Source organism: Dipodomys ordii, unplaced genomic scaffold (assembly GCF_000151885.1).
Source record: "Dipodomys ordii isolate 6190 unplaced genomic scaffold, Dord_2.0 Scaffold418, whole genome shotgun sequence".
Classification (NCBI taxonomy): domain Eukaryota; kingdom Metazoa; phylum Chordata; class Mammalia; order Rodentia; family Heteromyidae; genus Dipodomys; species Dipodomys ordii.
Genome location: NW_012267634.1, coordinates 52,001 through 69,935, shown reverse-complemented (window position 1 = coordinate 69,935; position 17,935 = coordinate 52,001). Strand labels below are relative to the sequence as shown.

The following is a 17,935-nucleotide window of genomic DNA, read 5'->3' as shown; positions in this document are numbered from 1 at the left end:
GTTACTCAAGTGGTAGAGGACCAGTCTTTAGCAAAATAAAATAAAACCCAGAGACAGGACCTAAGCCTTGAGTTCAACTCCCTAGACTTGCAGAAAAAAAAAAAGAAAAGAAAGAGTTGGAGATAAATGTATTAAGTACACAAGATCTGAGTTAAAGCCAGGGCGAGGAAGGTAAAATTCATTTGTATCAACATGCCAGGCTTTTCACAAATAAAGCTTAAACTATTAAAGTTGGAGGGAAAAAAACAAGGTTTAAAATAACTTCAGGACATATTTATCAATCTGGTTTTATAAGCATTTCTGAGAATTTTGTGCTACTGAGAAATGAAACTGAAAGTCTGTATTCAATAACAGGAATCGGCCTGAATGCAGGAAATGACTGCAGAGTGAAAGCAGGTTTTTTCCTCCTTCATTAACTCATACACTTTCTGAGATCCCATCATGTTCAGGTAACGTGCTCTCACTTTGACAAATGCTCAGGTGTGTCAGACACAGACTCTATGATTTATGTACTCATAGCAATAATAGTCCAAGAACTTGTAAGGATAAGGAGAAAGGTCCTTCAGATCCATCAAGCATCATTAAGATAAACTAATAAAGATTAAACAGGAAGAAACAATGTATACACATTTGTTAATATACAAACTTGATAAAACAGAGCATGGGAAAAATAATAGATATATCCATTGGGTAAATGAAAAACTGACATATTTATACCTATAGAGGTTGGAGAGGTAATAGATACTTTTATGTGTTTATAAACAACTATATATGAATAATGACTAAATGAATGATATCAAATACTGTCTCTTTCGGATTTATATTACCCAAGAAACAGAATCTTGCAAGGAAAGACTATCCAGATAACCTTCTATTCCTAAGTCTTCTTTTCTGAGAAAAATACTGGGATTTCAACATGTGAATAGAACACAATTTTGCTCAGTTTCAGTAGCCGTGTCTAAATGCAGTTAAGAGGAATACCACAGAGACCATCTCCTTTCACATTAAATTGCTGACTATATAAAAAATCATATTCAGAGAATATCATTCTCTAAACTCCAGTAATTCTAAGATCTCAGAGGCTCAAATTCAATCTTTAAAGTTTCACAGCTGGAGAGATCATCTTGGATGCTTCATCCTTATAGACTTGAACTTCAAAGTCAATTGTGCCCTACCAAGATAGAATTCACATGTAAACATCCACTTCAGACCAAACAATAGAGGAGATAAACATACATTATCTCATTTTATCCTCATGACCGTTAATGAGGAAAGACAGCACTAATGCCAAAAAAAAAAATGCTCATACAAAGTTTACTTGTTTCTCATTGTTTCAATTGTTCTTCTCATACCAAAGCCTTAAGGATATATAAAAAGTTTCAAGAAGTTTGAATTTATATTTTTCCCATTTATCTTTCTAGTCTGAAATAAACTGACATAATGAATGTTAATGAAGGAAATTTTATAAAATTATTAATGTGACTGAGTTTGCTTGGTAGCTATATGGAACTTAATGAATCTCAACAGTTCTGGGGGCTAGGAAGGTTGCACGTGGTTTGGAAGGCTGGAGGTTGGGCCCTCAGTGAACAGGGGTTATCTTGCTATGCAGGTAGCAGCCACCTATGGTACTCTCTGGGCAGATGTCATACTCCTAGCATCTTGTTCCTGTGAGACCACCTTTCCCGTGTCCAAAGGGTAACATCCAATAAAAAACCCTCTACCTGTGTCTTCACTTTTCTAACAGAGAAATAAATTACTCAGTCTCTGCAAAGCCTGCAAGTTCTTCCAACAACCAAGTTAAAATTTAACAAACAAATAGGTTCGGATGAGGTATTTTCATCTCTTCTCTGTAACTTGGGGATCTTGGACTCAAACCTACTCTGACTGGCTGGCACTAAAACATTGCTCTCTAGAACATAAACACAGCCAAAAGATAAGCTTTATTAGTAAGACACTATTTCAGACCCTTTATGCCCTCTGTTGCTCATGATATTTTACTGAAAAAGTTGTTTAATAACACAACATTAACTTGAATAAGACAGCTCAGATATGTATATATTAATTTTTTATTCAATCATCACACATTAATTGAATATCCATATATTTAATGTGTTATGTTTGGAACTGAAGATACAAACAGGAGCATTACAGAACCACCTCCAAAGGGGAGGAGAATTAGAAGGCTGTCCTTTGGGAGGTGCTCTGCTCTGAGGATAAAATCCAGCACCTTCTCCACATCAGCAGCTAAATCTGAGCTGCAGCTGGCAGTCAGAAGACATCTGTTCATCATACATTTCTCTCTGGAGCAGACAAGCTGCAGATGAGCAATCGGCCATCAGGAGACAAGTAGGTGAAATAGAAGGTGGGAAATGGGGTAGGCAAATAACTACAGCCACAACCAAGAAACAAAATAGAAACAGAAACCACCGGTTTCTGGGAACAGTTGAAACACACAAAGATTATAAAATGCTAAAATTGCAAACATGAATTAAGCCGTTCCAAAAAGTAGTTAAACTGTGGGAGAAGGAGGACATAATCTAAACAGAAAATAAACAAATTAGATAATTTATTTTATTGACTCAAACCAAGATATTGGGAGATTTTATTTAAAAGAAGTGTGTCAGATATTAGCAGAGTAGTGTTGCAACAGGGACCCAAACATCAAATCAACAAGTATCTTAAGTGAAACAGAAGAGAAATTCTTTGAATTCTGTTCACAGGATGATAAGGCTGGGAAGTCAGCAATATGAAAAAGTTTAATGTTTGGTGCAGTTGATGAATACTTTGTAATAGAGTAGAAAGGAAGAATAATTCAGCTAACACTTTATGAGGCAAGAATGGGAAATGTTTAGCGTCTCAGACCATCTAGCTAGTCAGATGAAGTTAAAAGAGACTTAGATTTCACCCAAGTCTTATGAAAAAGATTGCTTCTTTGTTCTGTGTTTTATACTGGGGCATGTGGTGAGTGTGTGTGTGTGTGTGCATTCGTGGGCATGTGTGTGAAAGAGAGAAAGAAAGGCAGAGAGACAGAGAAAGAGAAAGCAAAAGAGAGCATCCTGGGGCTTAAACTCAGGGCCTAGGCACTGCCCCTGGGCTTACCTACTTTCCAAAGTCTAGAGTTCTGCCATTGAACCACAGCTACATTTTCAGCCCTGCTTCTGCTGCCTTGGGGGTGGGGGAAAGAGGGTGGGGGAAAATGAGGCAGTGGGGGAAGGAGGGCAATGGCTCAGCACCCCTCTTCTTGCTAATTTGCACACATTGGCTGCTCCAGACAGCCCTTTCTTATCCCTGCTCCCTGGCCCCGCCCTGCAAGGGGGTTGGCATGGACCCAGACTGTGGGAACAGAAGGTTCTGGGCCTTCTCCTCCTTCCCTCCCCGACCCTTGCTTACTCAGGCTGGACCTGGGGTTGCCCTTCCTATAATGCATTCCTGCCTTGGTGCCCCTCCCCCACCACCCACCCTCTCACCAGCCTTGTTCTGAGCCCACTAAGGGGCCTCATCTCTCTTTACAGAAGTAGTTTTGTTCTGGAAATAAAGATTCTAGGACTTAAATTTAAAAAAATAAAAAATTTATGTGATGTAATATTCTAAGTCCAAAAATCAGCACCTTAAGAGGTAAGGTTGATGGCACTATCTGGTATCTAAATGTAAGAAATGAGATACATGCTTAGGAAAAGGTAAAAATGTAGTTACAAAAAATGAGTTTTTAAATAATTGCACTTGGAAATGATTAAACATCACTGTAAAAATTTACACAGTGAGGACAAAGGTTATTCTTAGGAAAGGATTACAAGGGCTCAATAGCTATATATATATATATATATATATATATATATATATATATATGCATATAAAATGATGCTTATCGAAATGAACTCCAAGAAATGGAAACAAGAGGGTCTGGGAAGGTGGCTCAGTGGTAGAGCGCTTCCCTTGCATGCATGAGGCCCAGCACCACATAAGCAGAAAAAGCCAGAAGTGGAGCTGTGGCTTAAATGGTAGAGCATTAGCCTTGAGCTGAAGAGCTGAGTAACAGCACTCAGCCCAGAATAAAGGCCCCCCATGACTGACAAAAAAAAAATATATATATATAATTATTTATTTATATATATATGTGTGTATATATATAAAAAGAAATGGAAAAAAGAGATTTTCTTTTTTTTCTTTGGTTTATTCTCATTTGTTGCTGCTTTGTATTTCTTATCTTTGTCTTGTATTTAATTTTATCTGATTTGAGGCAGGGAAAGATAAGCAAAGGTGAGACAAAGAGGAAGCAATCTAGCATGATACTCACCAGACGCTATGTTGAAACTGAACTATACAACTTGTAGGGTAGGAGATTCAGATGGGGAAAGACCAGAAAAAAATGAGGGACATATACCACTGTTCAAAAGGAAATGTACTCCTTACCTATCTTATGTAATCCATGTGAACACCACTTTTACCCCCCCAAAAAAAATCGCATTTTTTAAATGATTGTTTTGAGAGGTCTTGAATGCCATATCAAAATTAATCATAAAAATTCTATTAAATGGGAAATCAAGTTATTTAAATTTTATTTTCAGGATGTAAAGTGATAAATGAGCCACAAAAGGGAGAGGGAATGGATTTAAGAGCTAATTTTGCAATTCATATCTACTAATACAAAGTATTTGTCAGAAAAAGGAAAAGAGCTACAAGTCAATAGGGTAAAATAGAGTAGATATCCAACAGGAAGCAGTTTTACTGAAAGAATGTGGAAAACTGATTCTTAGCAATCATTTCACCATTTCTCCAATTTAAAAATTAGATGGAATCTCCCATCAAAACTTTTCCTAGCCAAGTGCCCTAGGCCCACGCCTGTAATCCTAGCTGTTCAGGAGGCTGAGATATGAGAATCATGGTTCAAAGCCATCCCAGGCAGGAAAAGTCCCTGAGATTCTTAGCTCCAATTAACCACTCAGAAAACCAGAAGTTGTGCTGTGGCTCAAGTGGTAGAGTGCTAGCATTGAGCTGAAGAGCTGAGGGACAGCACCCTGGCCCAGAGTTCAAGCCCCATGACCAACAGCAACAACAAGAAAAGAATAAAAAGATACAATCTCAGAGGATTATTGTATCCAAGATCCCACAACTGGTAAAAAGTGAACATCAAATTTAGTCTAGCTTTCCTCTTATGACACTGTGTGTTCTCAAAGAAAAGAGATGACAAATAATTGTTGCATTTGTCTATTCAAACCAAAGCTCTCACTTTCCTTGTCCCTGATAGGCAAAGAAATCTGGAAAATTATCTTCTTCTCTGTCCTTCATTTGAAATTAACAGTCATTCATAATTCTTTAAATTTCATTATTTCTAAATCTTATTTAAAAAAAAACAACAAGCAACAGACAGCATCAGAAACAGAGGTAATCAGCATCTTATAGGCAATAGATGAGACAATCATTAACACCCCACTTATTCCTATCCCGCTAGAAAGGAAGAGCCGACCTAAGATAACATGCAATCTGTGGGTGTACTTTTTTAAAAAATATATAAAATGATTATGTCTTTTTAAAATTTATATCATATTCCTTTCCACAGCTATAAAAACTCTAGTTCCATGTAGTTCAATCTTTCCCTTTTTATTTTTTATACATTTTTTACTGTAAAGATACTGTACAAAAGGTTACAGTTACATGAGCAAGGTAATGAGGACATATCCTATCAAGCATTGTTACCTCCTCCTTTGTTTTTCCCCTACCATCCCTTCCCATTTTTATGTGTATTTTCAAAAGTATACCTTTACATATATTATGCCAGTTAGCACAGATTTAAAACTAATATATATATATACATATAAGTTAAGTATATTTATGTATAAGTTATGTATATATATGTATTTATATTCTATATGTTACATTAATATATGACATATATTACATTAATATATTGGAATATATTTACTTATTTAAATATATTTTATATAATGTATAATATACAAAAGTATATTTATATAAGTATATACTTATATATTATATATTAAATATGTTATATATTTTGTATTTTATTTACGTATTTATATATTATATAATTTATATATTTATATATTCATATATGTTTATTTACTATATATTTTATATATTTTACTTTATAGTTATTCTTATGCATTTTATATATATTGAATGTTATATCATATATTATGTTATATTTATATTATATATTTTATATTTATGTTGTATAATATGTTATATATAAATATAAAATATTTTTGTATATTATACAGTATATTATATATTTATATATTATATAATATATATTATTTAATTTTCAGTCTGTCATGGGGCTTGAACTCAGGGCCTGGGCACTGTCCCTGAGCTTTTTTTGCTCAAGGCTAGTGCTCTACCACTTTGAGCTACAGCTCCACTTTTAGTATTTTTCTTTTTTATTGAAAAGATGATGAGCAAGGGGGTTATGGTAACATCAGTATGGTAATGAATACATTTGGTTTTAACCATTGTTTACCCCATCCTTCATTTTATCCTGCTTATCTCTCCCTATTCCCCTCTCCCCAAGTTGGAAGGTTCATATCCAATGTAGTGTCAAGTATCAATGTTGCATTGGTTCATCCTTTGTCCAGCTGTTTCTGTGATTCCGTTTCCTTTCCACATATTAATTAATCTTATATACAAGACAAAATATACAGAAAACTAAAAGAAATGAAAATTAAGAACTACATACAGGACAAAATAAGAACCTCTTGTTTCCATATCTTGGAGTTCATGTTGATACACTTTTTTATATGGTCCTATGCACTAAGCAATTGAGTTATTGAGATCTCCTGTTAAGAATATCATAGACACAGTATGTTCACAAATAAAAAATAAATAAATAAATAAATAAATAAAAGAATATCATAGACATATTTTAGTTCTTACAAATGAATGAAATCATGCAACCTACTTTTCTTTGGTCTTACTTAATATAATTTTTCCAAGTCTTTTCATTTCTTTACAAATGGGGCAATGTCATTTTTTCTGGTGGAAGCATAGAACTCCATTGTGTATACATACCACAGCTTTATCCATTCATCTACTAAGGGGCATCTGGATTGTTCCATATCTTAGCTATGGCAAATAATACTGCAATGAACATGGTTGTAGTTGTAGCTTTAGTATGGCCTTGTTTGTGGTCATTTGGGTAAATGCCCTGGAGTGATATTGCTGGATCATAGGAAACTCTATGTGTAGTCTTTTGAGGAACCTCCCACCAACAGTGTAGTAGCATTCCCCTTTGGCCACATCCCCACCACAATTTGTTGTAATTAGTTTTCTTGAGAGTGGCCGTTCTAACTGGTATAAGATGGAATCTCAGTGTTGTTTTGATTTGCATTTCCTTTATAGCCAAAGATGTTGAGCACTTGTTCATGTGTCTCTTTGTCATTCATATTTCCCTCTTCAGAGAAGTCTCTCTTAAAGTCTTTAGCTCACTTTTTTAATGGGGTGGTTATTTCTTTGGGGATTTGTTTTGGGGGAATTTAATTTCTTGAGGTGTAGGTATATTTTAGAGATGAGGCCCTTGTCTGTTGTATGGCTAGTGAAGGTCTTCTTCCAGTCTATGGACTTGCTAGCTATGTCCTTTGCCATGAAAAAGTTCTGCAGTTCAATGCAATCCCACTTATACAACCTTTCTTTGATTTGTGGTGTTTCTGGGTCTTTATTAAGAAAGTTTCAAACTGTGCCAAGTAGGCCTAGTGTTTCTCTTTTTTTCTTTTTCTTTTTGCTGTCTTTCTTTCTTTCTTTTCTTTCTTTCTTTCTCTTTTTTTTTCTGTTGGTCATGGGCTTGAACTTTGGGCCTGGGCACTGTCCCTCAGCTCTTCAGTTCAGCTCAAGGCTAGTACTCTACACTTGAGCCACAGTGCCACTTCTGGTTTTCTGAGTGGTTTATTGGAGGGAGATAAATATATCAGGGACTTTACTAACCAGCCTGGTTTTGAACCATGATCCTCAGATCTCAGCATCCTGAGTAGCTAGGATTATAGGCACTGGTGCCCAGGTCCTAGTGTTTCTCTTATTCCTTCCTGTTTTATTTTCAGGATATCTGCTTTTACCTTGAGGGCTTGGATCCATTTGGAATTGATTCTGGTGCAAGGCGATATATAAAGATCTAACTGTAGTTTTCTAAACAGGTTTAGCCAATTCTACCAGCACCATTTGTTAAAGAGGCTGTCTTTCTTCAGTCCTATTTTTTGACTCTATTGTCAAATATTAGGTGACCATATGTCTGCAGGTTCATTTCTGGGTCCTGAGTCCTATTCCATTGGTCCTCAGGCCTGTTCCTGTGCCAGTACCAACCTGTTTTTATTACTACAGCCTTGTAATAGAGTTTGAAGTTTGGTATTGATATTCCTCCAGCACTGTTCTTCCTGCTAAGGATTGTTTTTGCTATTTGGGGTCTTTTAATATTCCATTTGGATTTTTGGATTGTTTCTTCTATTTCATTAAAGAAGGAATACAATAACTGTATTGTCAAAGCTCATAGAACTCATTAACTTTATAGACCATGATAAAGACAATTTACCCCATGAAGTTTAGAATGTGTTTATGACTTTAACTAAGTATCACTATCCCACAATACTGTGAAATCTATGTAATCACTTAATCACAATACAAAATTGCTGCAAAAAAGAAGGAAGTTGGGATATTGACAGGTATTGCATTGACTTTGGATATAGCCTTTGATAATGTTGCCATTTTCACAATGGTAATCCTCCCAATTCAGGAGCATGGAAAGTTTTTCTACTTCCTTAAATCGGCTTTAGTTTCCTTTTTCAGATTTTTGAAATTTTCAATATAGATGCCCTTCACTTCTTTGGTTAAGTTGATTCCTAGATATTTTATTTTTTAAGGCTATTGCAAAAGAAGTTGCTTTCCTAATTTCAGCCTCTCCCTTCTCATTGTTGGCATAGAGAAAAGTTACTGATTTTTGTGTATTACTTCTACACTCTGTTACTTTGCCAAAGTTTCAGATCAGCTCAAGTACCTTGGGAGTGGACTCTATGGGATTCACTAAATACAGGAACATGTCATCTGCAAAAAGGGAGTTTTGCTTCTTCTTTCCCTATTTGGATCCCATTTATGTTTGCCTTTTGCCTTACTGCTCTACCAAGGAATTCTAATACTCTATTGAAGAGGTCCACTTCTAGTTTTTGAATGGGCAATTGGAGATAAGAGTCTCTCTCATAGTGACAATTCTGCCAGGGCTGGCCTTGAACTGTGATCCTCAGCTCTCAGCATTCTGAGTAGCTAGGATTACAGGTATGAATCAATGGCACCCACCTAAAAACTTTTATCTTTTGCATTTGTCTTTCCAGAATATTTGTAAGTGAAAGGTCCATAATCCAGAAGTCTAACACCATGTTTTAGGATTTCTTATTCACCTTTACACATACTGTTCTTTCTTCAAAAGACTTTGCTTTGATAAACTGCTTATATTCTCCATTTCTACCTCAATGACTCAGATTACAGTTCCACCTGATAGACTCACCTTAGTGTTTCTTGGTGGGTAGGTAGACTAATTACATAGTCCCTCAGTAATGGATTATTCATGAAGGTGTTCAATTCCCTTTTGTTTATCAAAGTTTGTCTTCCCAGATATTATTGTTGATGATCATTTTTCATTGTTTTAAATATGACCCCACTACCTTCAAGCCTGCATGGTTTTCTGCTGAGCTGAGAAATTACCTGTTATTGAGATTTCTCTGCACAAGTCACATCTCTCTACTGTTTTCCAGAATTCTCTTAATACTTGTCCTTTGAGAGTATGATTAAAATGTATGTCAGATGGTTCTTAAGGATGCAGAGTATCCTGGTGGTCTTTCCTTGGATGATCTCTGAGATTTATACTTCTGGACCTCTGGCTTCCTTTACCTCAAAGATGACTGAAATGGAGGCTTGGAAGGTGGCTCAGTGGTAGAGCGCTTGCCTTGTATGCCTGAGGCCCTGGGTTAGATTCCTCAGCACCACATAAGCAAAAAGAAAAAACCCGGAAGTGGCACTGTGGCTCAAGTGGTAGAGCGCTAGCCTTGAGCTGAAGAGCTGAGGGACATCGCCCAGGCCCAGAGTTCAGGCCCCACAACCAGACCCACCCCCCAAAAAATATGTCTGAAGTGTCTTCATCATATACTGTCTAATGTCCTCATGTGAAATCAGCTTCTTTTTCTAACCATAGCAATCTCCACACCACTAAACTCTCGTCACAATCACCACACACCATTTCCCTAGCTAGGCAGTGGATTTTCCAAATATTTCTCCTTTGCTTTTTATAGATCCCACATATCACTCTAAAGATGGCTAAAAGCTGATAGACATATCCATGAAACAGTTTGAATGTATCTTTGTTTTGAAATCCCCTCTAGTGAATAAACAATGGCCATTATTTTTAACTTCTGCCTTCCACAAATCCTCAGGGTACAGACATGAGACAAACAGGTTGTTTGTCATGGTATAATAATGGAGATTTTGTGTACAATTTACACTAAAATCTTAAATTCCACAAAGTTCATTTATTAGCTTCCTTGATTCTAAGTCTTTCCAAGAATTGCCAGGAGTTTTTCACTTATAGCTTTCTTTAGCTTGCTCCCCAAACTCAATTTCTGCTTATAAATGATCCTTACAGTTTCTGCATATCTTTAAGTAGATTTTAAGTTATAACCTCACTGTTCAATATCAATTTTCTCTTTTTGTCTGCTTTACATTACCCTGATAAAATGCTTCACTCAGCAACCTTCATAAAGAAGAGAAGTTGGTTTAGCTCACAGTATTTTGTAGGTTGAAATCTAAGCCATATATCATAGACGAAAGACCCCAGACTCCTGGGATACTTTCGTCACTGGGAGGGTGCCCCAGAAACCAAGACTCCAAACCAGTATATGCAACAAGCAGGAGGAGTTTATTCAGCGTTTGCGCAAACGGTCTCTCTGCCTCGGCAAGGGAGAGAGCCTGGAACAGCGGTTAGCAATCATTTTGCTACGCAGGAAACTTTGTAACATTCTTCATAAAATGGTTGGCTCGGGGAGCGGTCACCCTGGAGGTGAGTTCACAAAGTTACAGGCTTCTGGTTGACATTTGGCCTAGTTTGCTGGACTCACCAGATGGTCCTTATCTTGGGTCCCATTTGGGGAATTTTCAAACAGGAACTTAGAAGAACATACTCGTTTGTTCTTTATCTATGACCACAGACCTTGTCCCTGCCGGGCATCTGGACTCTGAAACTTTTTACCCAATTTCTTATTTTCAGGGAGGGGAGGGGGTGCTATCACAAGCAAGTTTACAGAAGTAAAATCAGCAGTTAGCAATTGTAAAATGTAACTCTAATTTTTAATCTTTCAAGAGATACTCTGAAGGCAGAAAATGAGAGGCTTGCAAGATTAAGCAGTCTTATCTCCATCCAAGAGAAAGGGAAGGGTCAGCTTGCTCCTTTTCCAACAGGTTCAAGAGACTTATTCAGGATCCCATGAGACAATACTTTGATCTGCTTCTAAAAATATAAGGGCATCCTTCTGTATAACACCATTTAAAGATCTCATACCACTTCCTAATACCACCACCCTAATAATCAAACTGTCAATCATACAGACCCATAGGGAGACCCAAACATACTCAAAATGCTATGAGAGCCCTAGCTATGTGTCTGAATGAAAACCCATATTAAGGGGAAATCACTACCCATGTGTGTGTGCTTCTGTGTGTGTGTCTGTGTGAGTGTGTGTGAATTTATTTGTCCTAAAATAGAAAAAGAGAAATTCTGCATCTGTATCTTTCCCATAAAAGTGTTTGTTATAGAAAAGCCAAAAGATATACACATGTAAGCTTCGTTATAGGCTCACTTACAAGAACTGGGAGATAATTTTTTCTCCTAGTACAAAGGTTTGAGGATGGCCCATTCTTGGAAATTTAAAAAAACAGATCTGTCTTTGTTGTTATTGTTTTCAATGTACTATGCTATTTTTGTTTGTTTGTTTCCTTTGTATGTTCTTCTCCCTATGGTATATTCCCTGTTGTCACTGTACTTGATTTTGGTACCCTACATCTTGTATATACATTTGTCTAAGCTAGGGAGGGAAAGGGGAATAACAAAACACTGAAACAAGGACACAGGATGACCCATTACAACAAGAATACCCACAGGACAGTATATTGGAAACAAACTTTACAATTTTGGGTGGGGGGAGGGAGGATGAGGTGGGGGGGTAGACGAGTGTGGGAGGCGGGGGAGGGAAGGTATAGTGGGAGAACACAAGGGAAGGAGTACAATGATTGACAAGTAATGTACTCACTGCTTTATTCATGTAACTGTTACCCCTCTGTACAACATCTTTATAATAAAATAAAAAAAATTTAATAAAACATCCCAATTCCTAGAGCTTCATTGCAATTGCTAACTTTTCATGTTTATTCTTCAATCTTGAGGGACTTAAAACACTGTATCCACTTCTTAGCTGACTATTACTGGATTGGTATGTGGATTCCAATCAGGAGCATCTGAAGCAATTTGTTGTTTTGGGTTGTTGTTTTGTTTTGTACACATATTTGTTATTATGTTCTTAAAAAGTCACTTGGACTGGAGGTAGAAAGTGAAGGAAGGGGTGACATTGTCCAAAAAGAATTCTACTCATTAGCCAACTTATAAAATGTATAATAACAATTAAGTTATATATATTTTGGATTATAAACATTCATTTCACAACTAGATTGTATGGCTGTGATGAGATTCACTGCACTATTTTTTTCAGTGGTGAACTTACTTGTCACATCCAATGGGCACATGTGAAAAGAGCATTGTTGTTGGTGTTAATGGGGGAATGTGCTCCTTCATTGTACTTGAGCTTTTTGTAATACATTCTTGATATTAAACTAAATGTGCCTGCATGTAAAAATAAATAAATAAATAAATAAATAAATAAATAATGATTTTTAAAGGCCACATGCCTGTGCCTGAAATAGCATAAGCAGAATACAAATAGGCACCAAAAGGAAATAACTTATAGCTATACCTAGTATAAGGATAGATAACATGCATAAGATCAAATACATGTGTGTATGTATATACATATATATGTGTGTATATATGTATATTTTTATGTAGATATACATGTGTATATGTGTATATACATATATTTGTATATACACACATGTATCTGTATATATATGATTGTATGCATGTTTGTTATCTACATATAAATGTGCATATATACATAAGTATATATGTATGTATATATATAACCTTTAAATAATTGTAAAAAATAATTGCTATTCAACAAAGCAATTTATGAATACAATACATCATGATCAGTGTCACCCCTTTCAATATTCTTTGTGATATGGTTGTTACTGTTTGTTTGCACTTTGATCTTGACCATTTTCCCCCTTGACCCTAAAAGAATTTGTAATATGAAGACACTTCTGATTAACCATTCAGTATTTAGATCACTTTGGGGAAGAATGGGGGTTTATATCTTTTTTTCCTTGCAATTTATGGATTATGTTTACAACCCATCATAAATATAATGTCTTATCATCTCTCAGGGATAGTGACTAACCTTTTAGGAAGTATAAAGGACCCAGAATAGGCTTCAGAAAAACTTTGTGACTAGATGAACTATGCCCCTTTTGTCAGGAACTATCACAAGGAAGCTGGGCTCTGGTGGCTCACACCTGTAATGCTAGTGATTCAAGAGGCTGTGATCTGAGGATCATAGTTTGAAAACAGCCATGGCAGAAAAGTCCATGAGATTCTTATCTCCAGTTAACAGCCAGAAAGTTGGAAGTGGCACTGTAGTTCAAGAGGTAGAGCAAAAGAAGCTCAGGGACAGTACCCAGGCCCTGAGTTCAAGCCCTGTGACTGGAAAAGAAGAGAGAAGAGGGAAAAGAAGGAGAAGGAGAAGAAAGAGGAAGAGGAGGAGGAGGAGGAGATGGAGAAAGAGGAGGAAGAAAGCGAGGATGAGGAGAAGGAGGAGGAGAATTATGATCACAAGGAGACTCTTAATAAAGGAGTTAATGAATGAGAGTACTGAAGATTTATGAAGAGAAAAAGAATTGTTGGTAATACCTTTAGTGTAATCACTAAGACTAAGAAGCCTGAAGTCAGACTGTAAAGTTAGTCACTTGAATAATTGGTGGCACAATTTTCTCAACTACAAAACTGGAATAGTAATATAACTCACTACATAGGTGTGGTCTAAAAACAAAACGAGTTAAGTATGTAAGGAACTTAGGACATTGTGATCTGGTGTAACAAGCACATACTGCTCTCTCAGGAGAGGATATCCCAAATGCACACTGGTTTACAAATAGAAAAAGTACTTAGTGGCAAAAGTATACAAATCATTCCCAAGGAAAAACCACTCACCCAAAGGGTCCTGAGAGGAATTAGACATGAGTTTTTCCCAGTCTTTAGGCTCTTAGCTGGAATTGCCCTGGTCAGTTTGCTCCACAAGGAAAAATGTTATTAGAAGAATGCAAAGCTTTAGCCAAGTTTTAGCAACAAGAGAGGTTTAGAGTGGATGCTGGTGGCTAACACCTATAATCCTAGCTACTCAGGAATGGTTCAGAGCCATCGTGGACAAGCAAATCTGTGAGAATCTTATCTCCAATTAACCATCAAAAAGCAGAGCTGTGGCTCAAGTGTTAGAGCATCAACTTTGAGTAAAACTGCCAAGCTCTAAGTGTAAAAGGTCCTGAGATCAAGTGCCAGTATTAGTGCAAAAAGAAAAGAAAAAGAAAAGAGGTTTGGAAAGAATGATCATTGAGCTACAAGTGTCTGGCATCTTCTGTTAAAATGGTAGCTAACATACTAAAACAGAAGTTGCAGTCATGCATAATTTTTTAATTGGCCATCTTTACAAAGTAATAATTTATATGTAAAACAAACTTAATTCTATTAGAAGATTACATAAACATTTGGGAATGAAACACACATTCTACATTTATCAAACTGCAAAAACAAGTACAAAATAAAGTTAATGATGCCAGACACCAGTGGCTCAGTATGAGCCTAATAATCCAAGCTACTCTAGAAGCTGAGATTTGAAGATGGTAAATTGAACCTAGCTTGGGCAGGAAAAATCCATGAGGCACGAATCTCCAATGAACCGCCAAAGCGCTGGAAGTAGGCTGTGGATTAACCGATACAGTGATAGTGTTGGGAAAAAGAGGTATAGACCCTGTGTTCAAGGCTCAGGGAAAAAAGAACGTATGTTAAAGAAATCATCCATAAAATGCCAAGTTAATTCTTCTAATTTAATTTCTCTAAGATTTCATTAGATAGAATATCAAAGATTATATTTTAATACTTCAAATGCATTTGTCTCTTTCATTTAGAGTGACAACATACTTAGGACTGTAAAAACTGCATACAGACTAGAAGAAATATTTATTTTCCAATTAAAACATGCATATTTACAGTATCACATCTTAAATAACTACAATTATTCACATTCCCATCAATTGTTATTAAGATTATTTTTGTCCTATTAACCACCACCAGTAATTTTTTGTTTTCATGGTGGTAGTTATTCTGACAGAGATTAGATCAAATCTCAGTGTATGTTACTTTTCTTTCTTTGTGTGTGTGTGTGTGTGTGTGTGTGTGTGTGTGTGTGTTTGCGCATGCGTGCACCAGTCCTGAGGCTTGAACTCAGGACCTGGGTACTGGAGCTAATTTGCTCAAGGTTAGTGCCCTACCAGTTCACTTTCAGCTTTCTGGCATTTAAGTAGAGATAAAAGCTTCACAGACTTTCTTGTCCAGGCTGGCTTTGAACTACAATCCTCAGTTCTCAACCTCCTGAGTAGCTAGAATTACAGGCATGAGCTTCCAGCGCCCAGCTGGATATATCCTTCTAAATGTGTCATCCCACACAGAAAACAAAAGGACAAATGTACTAAGGTCCACTGAAATAGTCTCTGTTGAAGTTTTCTCCTGATAATGATTTCATGAGCCAGAATGCTTCATTAGTCAAGTTTGTTGTTGTGTTGTTGTTGTTTTTGTCAGTCTTAGGGCTTGAACTCTGGGTCTGAGCACTGTCCTTAGCTCAAGGTTAGCACTCTACCACTTGAGCCACAGTGCCACTTCTGGCTTTTTCTGCTTATGTGGTGCTGAGGAATCAAACCCACGGCCTCATGCATGCAAGGCAAGCACTCTACCACTGAACCACATTCCCAGCCCCCATTATTCAAGTTTAAAACTGAAACTTTTTCTTTTACTTTGTGTCTCCTTTCCTCACATAGGGGTGGATTTCAAAACTAATATTCTTTTTTAAAAAAATGTATTGTAAAAGTGATGTACAGATGGGTTATAGTTATATAAGTAAGTTATTGAGTACCATTCTTGTCTAATTTGTTACCCCCTCCCTCATTTTTCTATTTCTTTCCCCCTCAAGCCCCATATGTTGTAATGATCATTTCCAACATATTGTCTTGTGAGTATCACTACTGCATAGGTTCCCCCTTTGTCCTTTGTCTCACCATTTTGTTATTCCCCTTCCCTTCCCTAATTCAGATAAATGTAAATACAATACCCATGGTACCAAAATCAAATACAGTGACAACAGGGGTTAAACCATACTGGGGAAAACACAAAAGAAAACAGAAATCACCTAGTATATTAAGAACAACAACAAAGAAGAACCCCTTGTGTCCATGTCATGGAATCATTTCATATATGATCATATGTACATAGCTAGCAGCCCTGAGAAACTACTCTTCTGCTGTCCTCATTTGCTTAGCAAATCAATAAGGCTTATTTGCTTTTTCTTTAAAACTATGTTCTCATTCCTTAGGAATGGGCCCTGACTTCAGGGATAGAAATTTCAGTAGCACAAAAAGATAGAAGATATTTGAATTCATTTTTAATAGAATTAATTCCATCTATCCAGATTAGGAATGATCAGAAGGAAGATGGGGCTACCAAGAAGAATTTAAGGAAAAACAAAACTAGCAAAACAAAATCCATAAGTTTCTACTTACAAATTATACAATATTGAGACATGGAATAGTAACCATCAAGGTGTCTGTTGGATGATAAGATAAACAACTCAATTTGTAGATATCATAATCTACTAACCCATATCCTGACATAACAAAGAAATGAATATTCCTTGTCAAATATCCTCAGTTAAAAATAACATAAAGTGAGAAACCTATACTCCTCGCATGGCAGCTACTCTTACTTTGTATCATATTTATCTGATAGTGACAAAAACATACACTGGGTAGAGATCTCTCTTTCCTTGACCTTTCCAGCCCTCACCATAGCCATTACATGATATTGTCATTCCGATGGTGTAATCACCTCCCCCAAGGTCCTCCCCCTTAATATCTTTAAGTGACAATGAATATCAACATGAATACTAGAAGGGACAAATATTCAAACAAGATCAAATAAAGCATGCCAAAGATGATGACTACAATGACTATCCAATAAAAAAATGTGAAGTCATAATTTAAGAAACAATGGAGTGGAGATTTTCAAGATGGCGGAGGAGAAGCTAGAATCTGAAAAAGCTCTGGCATAGAAAGCAGATTTAGAGTTCCAGTGAACAGTCCTAAGCCAGAGAATCACACCAAGTGTGCCATCACAGGACAGAGAGTTAGACAAGAGAGGGAAGCCAAGGCAAAAAGACACATCTGAGCACTCGCCAGCAAGCCGCCGCGGCAGCGGCGGCAGGGTCGCAAGCTGCGGAGACCGCAGCCGGGGCAATACCTGAGCACTCACACAGAGAGTCCGGGACGAAGGAGCCAGATGCAGTGGGCGAGCGGATTCTACTCAACACCAGTAAGAACCAACAAAGAGTGGACATCTTCATCCTGCAGCTTGCAGACCAGAGACGACCCAGGATCTAAGACTCGGCGTGAGTAGAAGCCCGACATCCTCACTCCTTCTCAGGGAGCAGAGGAGGGAAGGCCACCCCTCCCCCCCCAGCAC

At 36.9% G+C, this 17,935-nt stretch overlaps 1 protein-coding gene across 1 annotated transcript in view; it reads left to right on the top strand.

Annotated features, from left to right (window-relative positions):
- Nucleotides 1-2,264: 2,264 nt before the first annotated feature.
- The window catches only part of LOC106001793 (interferon-induced very large GTPase 1-like), a 29,341-nt gene continuing 13,670 nt past the window's right edge, over nt 2,265-17,935 (top strand). Inside the window, exon 1 of the mRNA XM_013036771.1 lies at nt 2,265-2,346. The gene's annotated coding sequence lies outside the window, so the exon portion shown is untranslated. The remainder of the gene's footprint in view (nt 2,347-17,935) is intronic.